Source organism: Acanthochromis polyacanthus, chromosome 4 (assembly GCF_021347895.1).
Source record: "Acanthochromis polyacanthus isolate Apoly-LR-REF ecotype Palm Island chromosome 4, KAUST_Apoly_ChrSc, whole genome shotgun sequence".
NCBI lineage: Eukaryota > Metazoa > Chordata > Actinopteri > Pomacentridae > Acanthochromis > Acanthochromis polyacanthus.
Genome location: NC_067116.1, coordinates 29,957,528 through 29,968,438, shown reverse-complemented (window position 1 = coordinate 29,968,438; position 10,911 = coordinate 29,957,528). Strand labels below are relative to the sequence as shown.

At 38.5% G+C, this 10,911-nt stretch overlaps 1 protein-coding gene across 1 annotated transcript in view; it reads left to right on the top strand.

Moving 5' to 3' along the window:
- Nucleotides 1–2,129: 2,129 nt before the first annotated feature.
- Nucleotides 2,130–10,911, top strand: part of nlgn1 (neuroligin 1) — a 443,569-nt gene continuing 434,787 nt past the window's right edge. The window contains exon 1 of the mRNA XM_051947583.1: nt 2,130–2,550. The gene's annotated coding sequence lies outside the window, so the exon portion shown is untranslated. The remainder of the gene's footprint in view (nt 2,551–10,911) is intronic.

The following is a 10,911-nucleotide window of genomic DNA, read 5'->3' as shown; positions in this document are numbered from 1 at the left end:
TTAGCTGGGATAGGCTCCAGGCCCCCCTCGACCCTAGTGAGGAATAAGCGGTGTATAGACAATGTATGGATGTTGGTGCAACAGTCCAGTCAACCGTCTGATAAAGCCGGTTGCATAATAATTGCTGTTAGCAAAAAATGAAGGACCCGATCTTTTCTGCTGTTTTTTTTTTTTTTTGAATAGTTTATACACATACTGCCTCCAGGAAATAGCCATATGTTGGCATAAATACTTAAGACACAGCTCAGTATCTTCGGGTGTTGCCAGATTCATTCATGCACTAGAGCCAGACAGTAAACTCAGTGCTTGTTGGACTTTTAACTTGTTAGCCTGTGGACATGAAGCCTGGATTCCTGCTACTTGCAACCTTGCAAAGAAATGTGTTACTGCAGTATGATTCCGTCACACAATTTTTAGTGTTTGTTAGTGTTTTGCATTATATTTAAAGCAATTGTATTGCTGCTATTGTTGTGATACATGAATGGAAGTAAACACTTTTGTAGATTTCATAAATTGGTGTCTTTGCTTAGCAGAAAGCCAAATTTTGGACTAGTACAGAGAGGAATATGGTTTTACTTTTGAAATATTATGCTAATGTGACAGGCACTCTGTGGCCTAAGAGATGCATAACCCTGGCACTTGAAATACTTTACACAGTTAGAGGTCCAGCCTGGTTCATACTGAGAAGAAGAAAAAAAATAACAAAACTTCAACCACTGCATATTGTAGCAGCTGCAACTGAAGTGGAAAATGTGCTCATAAAATATAATTATACTAAAAATCATCTTCAAATGCAGGACTTAAACTCATTTTCTATTCATTCAGTGCTCTAAAAAAACATCTTTCATTGTTTTAGCAGTGGCTGAGATCAAGCAGTGTCAGAGAGACACTATTTGTGGCACAGAAGTAACAAGAGCACCCACTCTACCACTTAAATGTCAAAAACTCGTGAAGGCTGAAACACATGAAGCACAGCAATTCAGAAGTTGAATGAAGGAACTGAAGGACTACTGCTTCATGACCAGTAGTTGTATGTCACTGGATTACCAAAATGTATTAGATTTGAAACTATAATATATATTGCTATTGTAATGAGTAATTAAATCTAAAGTCACTTACGGGCCGAAATCCAGCCAAACGATGAAAATGTCACATCTTAAAACTGATTCAGCAAAGTTAAGAGAAACAAAATACAAATAATATTACTTTGTGTACAGGTGTGTCTAATCAGAAACCACTGCTATGTGCTGTTCAAAAGGGCAGTTACATGGAAGACAATTAAGCAATCTAGCATAGATCAACTCTGAAAATCATATTTACCTCAGACCTTCTCTCTTCTGTCTGCAGCCAGTTCCACAATGTCCTCTTCTTTTTTAAAGGTTTTCATTACAAACCGTGGAAGGACATATTCACAAAATTAAAAAAGAAAAAAAGTGTGAAAAAAGGCAAGAAAATTCGATTTAATCAGGATCATTGATAATTACCTGAACCTTTTTGCATAACAGCGAAGATCTCCTCTTATTTTTTTCTTCTGTCATTGCAGTGTACTTTCATGTATAAGTAGGAGAGCTAACTGGAGCTACTGCTACATTCACACAGTCATGTGGGAGAGAAAGTAGCAATTAGAAAGGTTATTAAATTTGGTTTGATGTATACCTAGTGGCTCACCACAAAAGAAACAGGAGAGGTAGATAATGTAAACATGAGTGCATGTGCATATTTATGAACAAGAGACACAGAAAGAGACAAAAGAGCCACACAGGAAGCTAATGGATAAGATACAGTTTGTAGAAGAGTTCCAAGACAATGTATGACATTTTGTGTGTGTGTGTGTGTGTGTGTATATATACACACACACACACACACACACACACACACACACACACACACACACACACACACACACACACACACACACACACACACACACACCAAATTAATGTTGATACATATATAATGTTGATCTATATGTTTTTTACAGTATATATAGTTTTTGCTGTTGTTGTCAGTGAGGGATACAGTCTAAGAACATAACGACACTAAAAATGTATTATTTTGTTGGTTCAGACCCTCCGAGTTTGGAGGACATGACTTCCAGCCTGCAGGCACTGCGCTGCACCGCCAGGGTGCAAACCGGGAACTCCTGCAGGGTTCTGTCTCCCCGTTTTTGTTTTGGTTTTTTGCCCTCTGGTCCTGTTTGACAGTCCGCTCAGGAAACTCGGTAGTACATGGAAGCACAGAGGAATAATAGCGGTGCAAACTTTCAGGAGAGAACGGGCGAGGGTTTTTCCGGCTCGACTTGACATTGATCCCCTGCCTCCTTTTTATCAACGCCGAGTTTCACGGCAGTGGAGAGGAACGTCTCCGTCATATGGTTTGGCAAAGAGGGGATACAGGGACGCCGAAATTCACCTCCGATTTGTGTCTGCGTTTTCATCTAAGCATCGTTTTTGCCTTGGACGCGTGGATTTGCGATGGTGAAACGCGTCGACATGAGGATGTTTTAATGTTCTTCGCTGCTGTGTGGATGAAAATTTCTTCACTGCACAGGTTGGTGGAACATTTTGAGGTTTTAGAAGTGAATCAGAAGTCTGTTCCTGTGTGGCACACGCCCACGGAACACATATGCGCTTGGATGAATGCGCGCACACACGTGCGTTTGGATGAGGCGCACAGCAGCTGCAGCCTGTAAAATATGTTCAACGGCGGCACCGCTGCGCTGTCCATGGTGCTGAATGTTAGTCCTCCTGTCTCCTCCACTCCCACACTTTCTAGTCATACATTTTGCTCTTTGGGACGCGTTGTATGAACTCACAGTACCAAACCACTTGACTTGGCAACATATAAGCTGCATAAAGTACCTGTGTTAGAGAAATGTGTGCGAGAGAGGATTTAGATTGATGTGTATCCACAGCATCCTCAGCTGGACACTACTGTAAACCCTCCATATGATTTTTAAACAAGCTAATTCCCCTTCTAATTGGAAAATCTGTTTTGTGAGGGAGATCAGACCAGCATAGCAACAGTATAAAAAAGTAATGAGGTGCAGCAAAATTAAAGTACAAGAAAACTACTCACACAGTTGATGCTTCAGTAACGCTTTTGTAAACTGAAAGCAGACACAACTACAAATGAGCCAGTAAGAAAGCAACTCTTTAATTCTGCAGATTTAATTAGATTCATTAATGCCATTTCAAGCTGTGCCAATTTTGTGGGAGCTTTCTTCCCTGCCTTTTTTTGTACTTTTGAGACAGACAACATATTGAGATGATAATTGCAAGAAGTGTGTCCATGATGCCTTTTTACAGTATTACCTGAAGAAAATAGGTATAATATAGTGAAAGATGGACATAATAGAGAAGATGTCTCAGGGAGGGACAAGTTGCATGGATTGATTTTATTAGAGGTGAGAAAATTCAGCGAGCTTGTTTTCTGATCCTGTTTTTTTGCCTCCCACACTCTGTTCTTAATGAGTAACTGTGAGCACAATCACAGTGTACACCTGTTGGTCACTAAGAGTCTTCATTAGAGCAGCAGGAGGCTGACTGTCTCTAATCCTCGTGATTGAATTGATGACATTCCTTCCTACAGAAAGAGGCCACAGCAGTCACATTGTCTCAGTCAAGACAGTGAACACTACACTAATCTAATAGCACATGCTATTATATGACCACAGATACACATAAAGTATAATTTGTATAATCTTGCTGCTACTTTTGAAAAATGTACACCTTATGAAGATTTCATAAGTGAAGTCATAATGCTTTAAACACATCTGAAAGATTATAAGTTATCGATATGCATCGCTTTTTGGGTTGTCAGGTTTTTCAGCTTCTGTTGAGCTGCAGTGTCTGCTGGTATGAATGTTTAAAAATTATTAATAAAGTGCAATCTGGAAATGAAAGTAAACTCCTCTTTTCAGCGAACTCTATTCAAAAAACTGTTAAGCTTTTATTAGGTGAAGTTGTTTGTGAGTGGAATTTGGTGCAGATGTCCAACAGCCAAGGTTAACATCCTCGGATAGTTGAAGAGCTTTCTCACAACTTCACAACCCAAACTTTAAGTTCCAGCTTATAAACACTTAATAAAAGATGGCCTGAGAGTGAAGAGTGGACAAAAGTATCTTTTAGGCCTGAGGAAAAGGTTGTTTCAGTTGCAGTAGCTCAGAGTCTTAGTGTTCTGAGTTAGCAAGTATTAGAGTTCTGTCTTTGTTTGCTGTTTTACACAACAGACTGTATGAACACCTTTGTATTTTTAAGATGTTCCAACTGCAGCCCGTGCAACATACTGATACTCTGATACTGAAAAATCCATAAACGTCTTCCTCTAATGGTTCTACAAAGGACTGCCATCAACATAATGGAAACATAAGGCTAAAACATTATTGATGGCAGCTTATAGCAGCTAGATAATGAGGAATTTGTCACTTGAAGGTTGCCAGTTCTAGTCTGGCTGCAGTGGAAAATCTAGATGTAGAAGCTGTGGTTGAACTGGTCAGCTCTGAGGGGGAAATATGTGACTTAAACATTTTGTCATTTCTTTTTGCTGCAGTCTAAGAATAATGTATTTATAGATGCTTTATGGACAGTTTTGTAGCGCAATAGGGAGAGAAAGGCAAAGCTTCATTTGCAGATAGCATGTTGTTAGTGGTGTTAAAGATTAAGAAGCACAGCAGCATCCAAGCAGACTGAACTGATGCATCTATGTTAGTTGCTGTTTAATGTGCTGCAGCAGAGCAGCTAATTCACTATCATACCTGCGAGTGAATGTTAGCAGTGCACTCTTCCCCACTGAATGTTTATTTGGTTGCTTATTCAACAAGCTGAAGACTAAGGCTTATTTTCATGTTTGCAAATTTAATCAAGAAATACAACTAATATAGTTGTGTAGAAATCTTTATTTACATATACAAAAACTCTACCAAATAAATGGAAAACTATAGGGCACCATTATGACACCAAAAATATTGACAAATCAAAAGTTTCCCTCATAAAATGTGAATTTTGTGTTTCTAAGAGCCATCACCTGAGGCTCAAGACCAATTGAAGCAAATTCCTAAATCCTGCTGCTCTCAGTTTACAAGCCCTTGATGCTCTGTGGCTGGTTAATACTCCTGCAAATGCATTACTGCGATGCTTTTTTTTTTTCTTCCTTGAAATATTTTCATACATCGAAAAACACCAGGAGTGTGGTGGGTAGTAAAGCCATCTGTGCTTTTGCTACTTTTCAGGCTGACTTTTGAGGAGATGAATTCATAGTGAAAAGCAATGATGAGTAGTCCTCAGAAGAGAAAGTGAAAGTACGGTTGATGTATGTTTATAGCGGCACAATGCCTCATGATAGTTTACCCACTTTTTATTTACTACGGTACATCAGTTATCAAGACAAAACACTCTCTTTCTCCCTCTTTCTTTCTCAGCCACCGGTCAGGCTGAGTCACTGCTGACACACAGCCTGTCTGCTGAGCTGAATCATTTTTATTCGACTCAGTGTTATTTGGAATCTGCCCGCTTTATCCTTCTTTGTGTCTTGCAATGTTAGGCATACAATGTGCTGTCTCTGTATGTTTCATGCACACGTCTGACTGTGTTTACATGCAGCCGTCTTTGGCATGTAGGTGTTGGTATAACTTTGGCTTCTGGCAAAACCCACAATGGATGTAATTCGAATAACTGATGGGAGTATATCTGTATATCAACACTTGAAGATCTGCCAAATATGATGCTTGCAACAGATTAGTAAACCAAGCAAACAAAATAGTCAATAGTTTGAATGCATTCCGTAAACTGAGCAGACAGTTTGGGGGAGGTTTTCAACAGACTTGTCGAGTCAGAAAAAACAAAGTGAATTTATCAAATTTCTCTTCGTGGGCTGAAGGTACATTTGGCACATCTTGCATAACTCATCCAAATCGAAGATTAACCTGTTGGTGGTAGAGTTGAACCAAATATAATGTTTGGCAAAAGGGGAAAAAAAAGCATACATTGTTTTGAGTTATTACAGCATCTAATGAAAATATGTTGAAATATTGCATTTCGTAAGAGGCACTCTTACTTATAAAAACTAAGCTCTTCAAAGTGATATTTCTGTGTTATTTAATAGGGCATTTTAGGTGACAATTACAATAACTAGGGATACTCGTTTCATGAAGTTTCACGCAGTTAAGTAGATAAGGGAGGAATGAATGAAGTTAAGTCAATTTAGTTGAGTTACCTAAACCTAAATTTCCCTGTTAAATCAACTAATGTAGATATTTTGTGTTGAAATTATGCACAGTATTAAGTTGATACAATTACCAACATTAATATCTCAACTCAACCTATCAAAATAATGTTAGCAACTTGAAAAGGTTTATCTATAGGAGTACATTAGAAGTTTATCTTGCAGCTATGCATTTAATGCATTTAAAGGGGTGGGAAGATGCGTCTTAAATTACTTGAGAGTGTAGTGTGGATGACGTAGACACTAACTTTTAACATTTAACTTATTTTTTGTAAATGTTGACCTTAAGTCCAATGAGATGAAGAGGTATCTTTAACAATTGTGTAAAGCTTGCAGTGTCCAATTTGCATTCAATTCTGTGTGGCTGACTGTCACGCTATTATTTGCGCCGGAGAGGACAGGTGTTGTCGTTTTCGATTTGTCCGACAGTGTGTGTTAGTAATAAGTGTCTGTACAGTGGGGTAGGGTTAGCTTTTCTATGAGTGTACTTACCTGTGCACTCAGTTATTTAACCTGGTGGTTTAGCAGCACAGCAACACTGAGTTCCATTTTGTGAACCGTGGCACCAAATGGTATTCTTATTTAATGGCTATATGGACTTTTTTTGAAGAGAATCCACGTGTTTATGGGGAGTAATGATGCATGTTGGATCTCTGGCTTAAACAACATCTGTTTATCTCTCCACCTTCAGTGCAGCATGTCTGTCTACATCACCAGTTGGAGCTGTTTCCTTCAGCTCACTGTATTTATGCAAAACCTAATGCACAGACTCATATTGATATGTCCCCCGAAATGTTAAACTCCTCCTATAGCTGTCATTCAAAATATCTTGACTCATTGTTTTGCGATACATTTGTTTTTGAGACGTGAGGTTTTCACTTGCCAGCGGTGTTATGAAACAGTTCAGCTAATTATAATGGCTGTTGTCTGCACTCAAACAGAGGGAGCTTGATTACCGGAGAGTCTGTGTGTTTGGCTTCTGCAAAATTAAAGTAGCGCACGCACGCACACACGCACACAAACACACAAACACACACACACAAAGACATACACACAGACTCACACAAACAGCCTCCGCATCAACACGCCACTGTTCTCCATTTTGGTAAACACTTGAAAAATAGGTGAAAATCCAATCTTCCTCTGCTATTGTGCAACTCCACTTGTTAACTTGTTGGGCTCCTGCTAAACACATTAGCCAAATAAACTGAGACAATAGCTACTTCTAAAAATGTGACTCTTCAATTTTTCAACATTATTCTCTGCTACAGACTTCAAAATAACTTCCTAAAGTAGGTTCTGGGGCTTTGGTTTGAACATTTATTTAGAGGAATCTCTGGAAGTCTGAAATCCACATTTACCTTCCAGATAACACACATTACTCAAGGCTCGGTTTATCGGCAAAAAGTGGACAAGCAAATTTGCACTACAAATTTTAATAAATGTGCATTCACGATCTGCTTCTAATTAGCGTTTGACTTCCTAAAGCAGCGGCTCATTTTGTAATCGGAGACCGGCTGCCCTCTAGACAGTCTAAGAGCGCAAGAGGTGCAGTTCAGCAAGCTCTGATAATAAATCTTTACGTTTACTGAGTGTGCAATACAAGTCTGAGCAAACTGTCTGTTGCTGATAAAATGCTAATAATCTGTATTCGTCCAAATGCAGGAACTGAAGCAGTGAGAGTGATTAAACAAACTTTTGTCATGTAAATATGGAGTCATAAAATGACTCCAGTCTCTGCAGAGCAGCTCGGTGAACGTCAAGTTCGACTTCTGTGACAGCTCTGTCTTGTAGAAAATTATGTTTATATATTTTGCAAATGTGCCACAGCAAGGGCATTTTAACTGGAACATAATGAGGAAATGTGACAAAATGAGGGCATTAAATATATCATACCTTTTACTACCCGAAATCATCAAAAATCAGAGTTTCTTTTATACAGTGAGTCACTGTGCACTTGAACAAGTTATAAAGAGTGACAATTTTGCGCAATCTCTGCTACATATGCCATTTACATAGAGCTATTTTGCAACTAAAATGTATTATGTTTTTAAAGAAATATAATGCTGCCCTGATATTTAAAAAAAATCCCTATAATGAGAAAATGCTGGAAATTGTCACAGAATCTATCAGTAGAATGGCAACTTAAAAAATACACATATTTTTCCTACTTTTTCTTTCATTGCAGTATTTGATAATGGTTATCCAAAGATGATGGTCTTACTTAAATCCTGAAAAAGTCAACAGTGGCTTGAGGAACATGACAGAATTTGTTTACTATATTATCACTTTCTTTTTAAAACTATGATTAAACACCGTCGTCAACATCAGGACTTGTGTGACACACATTTTTGCGATCACTCTTAGCTGACCATTTGTGATTTCACCGTGGACCTAAAGTTGGAGCAGAGAGCAAATCTCACGTTCTGAGTCAGTCAGCAACTCAGATGATCCAGCCTCCATGTGGAGGATCATAACTGGTGATGTTAGTTGTTTCTGTGGCTCCGACCCAAACACCAAACAGTCGTTTTTGGTGGCAAAGCCTCTAAGATTGGAGCATACTTAATAGCACACGTCATTATCTTTGAAAATCAAAGTGTTGTCCACTGTTAATAATGTCTCCCAGAGCAAGACTATCAATGTTAACTATTGCTGTCACTTTAGGAGGTATCTGAAGAAGAACATTTGGTGCAGCAACCTCAACTGTAGCATGGCAGCATTCACAGTATGCATCCACTCATGGCAAATATCCATTTATATGCAAGTCTTTTGGTCACAATAATATGATTGTCAATCCCTATCCACCCTGCTCATCACATCTGACTGCCTGTGACTACTTCTTCTGCTCCCAGAATGGCATTCAAGTAGGAGGGTTGCTGTTTTGGCACAGTTGATTCTTAGCTTGTCGCAGATAGTGCTGGACACATTCACAATCCAGGACTTCCAAGGAATGTTCCAAATGTGGCAGGAGCACTGGGAGTGGTGCACCGCTGCACTTTAAATGGCATGATAGCCAAATTTGAGTCAGGAGCAGCTTCTAACCACTTCTATGGCATGCAATTGGAGTAATACAGAATTAATTTAATGGAAACACAGTAGACACAGACAATTCCTCTTTTTCGTTATGAAATGCACAAATATAGCATTTTTGTAATTATTACCACTCTGTTACCACCCACCAATGAGATATCCAACAACTTTTAAATGGATATCCCCAAACCCACAGACTTTGGTGATCCTCTGTCTTTTGTTTGAGGCTCACCATGAAGTTAAAGTTCATGTCTGAGAATATGTTGTAATCATTTTGGTCACAATTTGTAACTTGTACTTTAGTTTTTTTTTTTTTTTTTTTCACAAAACACTTGCAGAACTTATGACACTTCTATCAAATCTGGCAGCCCTTCTTTTGTAGTGGTAATTAGGGACTGTTAGCAGGCTGACATGCTAAACTGAGATGGTGAACACGTGAAAAATTATGCAAGCTAAACAATGTAAGGCAAGTATGCTGAGGCTAGTATTCAGCTCAAAACACGACTGAGCCCAAGAACAGCCTCTTGGAGCTGTGAGTCTGACTATAGAATACTGAGTGTTATCAATCCTATGTAAATGAAAAAGCAGTGCATCCACTTCTTCACGAGTTTTGTCTTTTTTTTTATATTGTATATTCCCTTTTTGTCTGCCGTCACTTAGAATGTCTTGTATAAAATGTAGATTCGTTCACCCTCCCCAGTGCAGTCCTTTAACATTTTTAGACATATGTACCTTTTTCAGAACAAGGAACTTTCTTTTGCATCAAATCACTTTTTAAAAAGTTGAATAGTTGAATCTCAGCAGCCAGTGAGAATAAGCAGTCTTTCAAAGCTATTAGTCGTGGTTACCAATAACACTGAATTTCTTAAGAACAAATTTGGGACCATCTTTTTCTGTATATAAGAAAAAAAAAACAACTTGCACACATAGGGAGTTACTTTCCTTTCTTTATTCAAGAGAGTGGTCTTTTAATTTGAGGGCATAATTTTTCCATTTTATGTTCGTATTTTGTAATGGTATCCCTCCAATCCTTGTCCTCTTTCTTAAATATTCCCTCCACTAGAGGAAATCTGCTCTGGTCCTTCTCAAAAGTGTTTGTCTAGACTCAGATATACTGTTGCTGCACAAATGTCCTATGCCTCAGCTTGAGTGCATCTAAGCTCATGTCACAAATATAATAATTAAATTTGAAGAAAATGATAGCAGCAGTAAAATGAAAAATGTATCTGAGTAGCCTGATTTAAGTGGTCCTTAAGTGGCCTGCTGAGCCTGGTTGAATACTACAAGCCTGGAAGAGATTTTGTATATGGCTATTATATTAAAAAAAAAAAAAAATACAGACTAGTTAGGCGGTGTGTATATCACAAACCCAGGGAGTTTGCTCAATGTTCATGCCATCTTGATTGTTGCTTACATCCCTCCACTTGGTTACCTTAAGATTCCTACATTTCTTGTATTGCACTTCCATGCAAAAGTTTGGGGTCACCCAGGCTAACATAACTGTGCAAGGGTTTTCTAATCACCAGTTAGCCTTCCAACACAATTAGCTAACACAATGTGCTGTAAGAACACATGAGTGATGGTTGCTGGAAATGGGCCTCTGTACCCTTTATGCAGATATTCCATTAAAAATCAGTTGTTTCCAGTGAGAATAGTCAT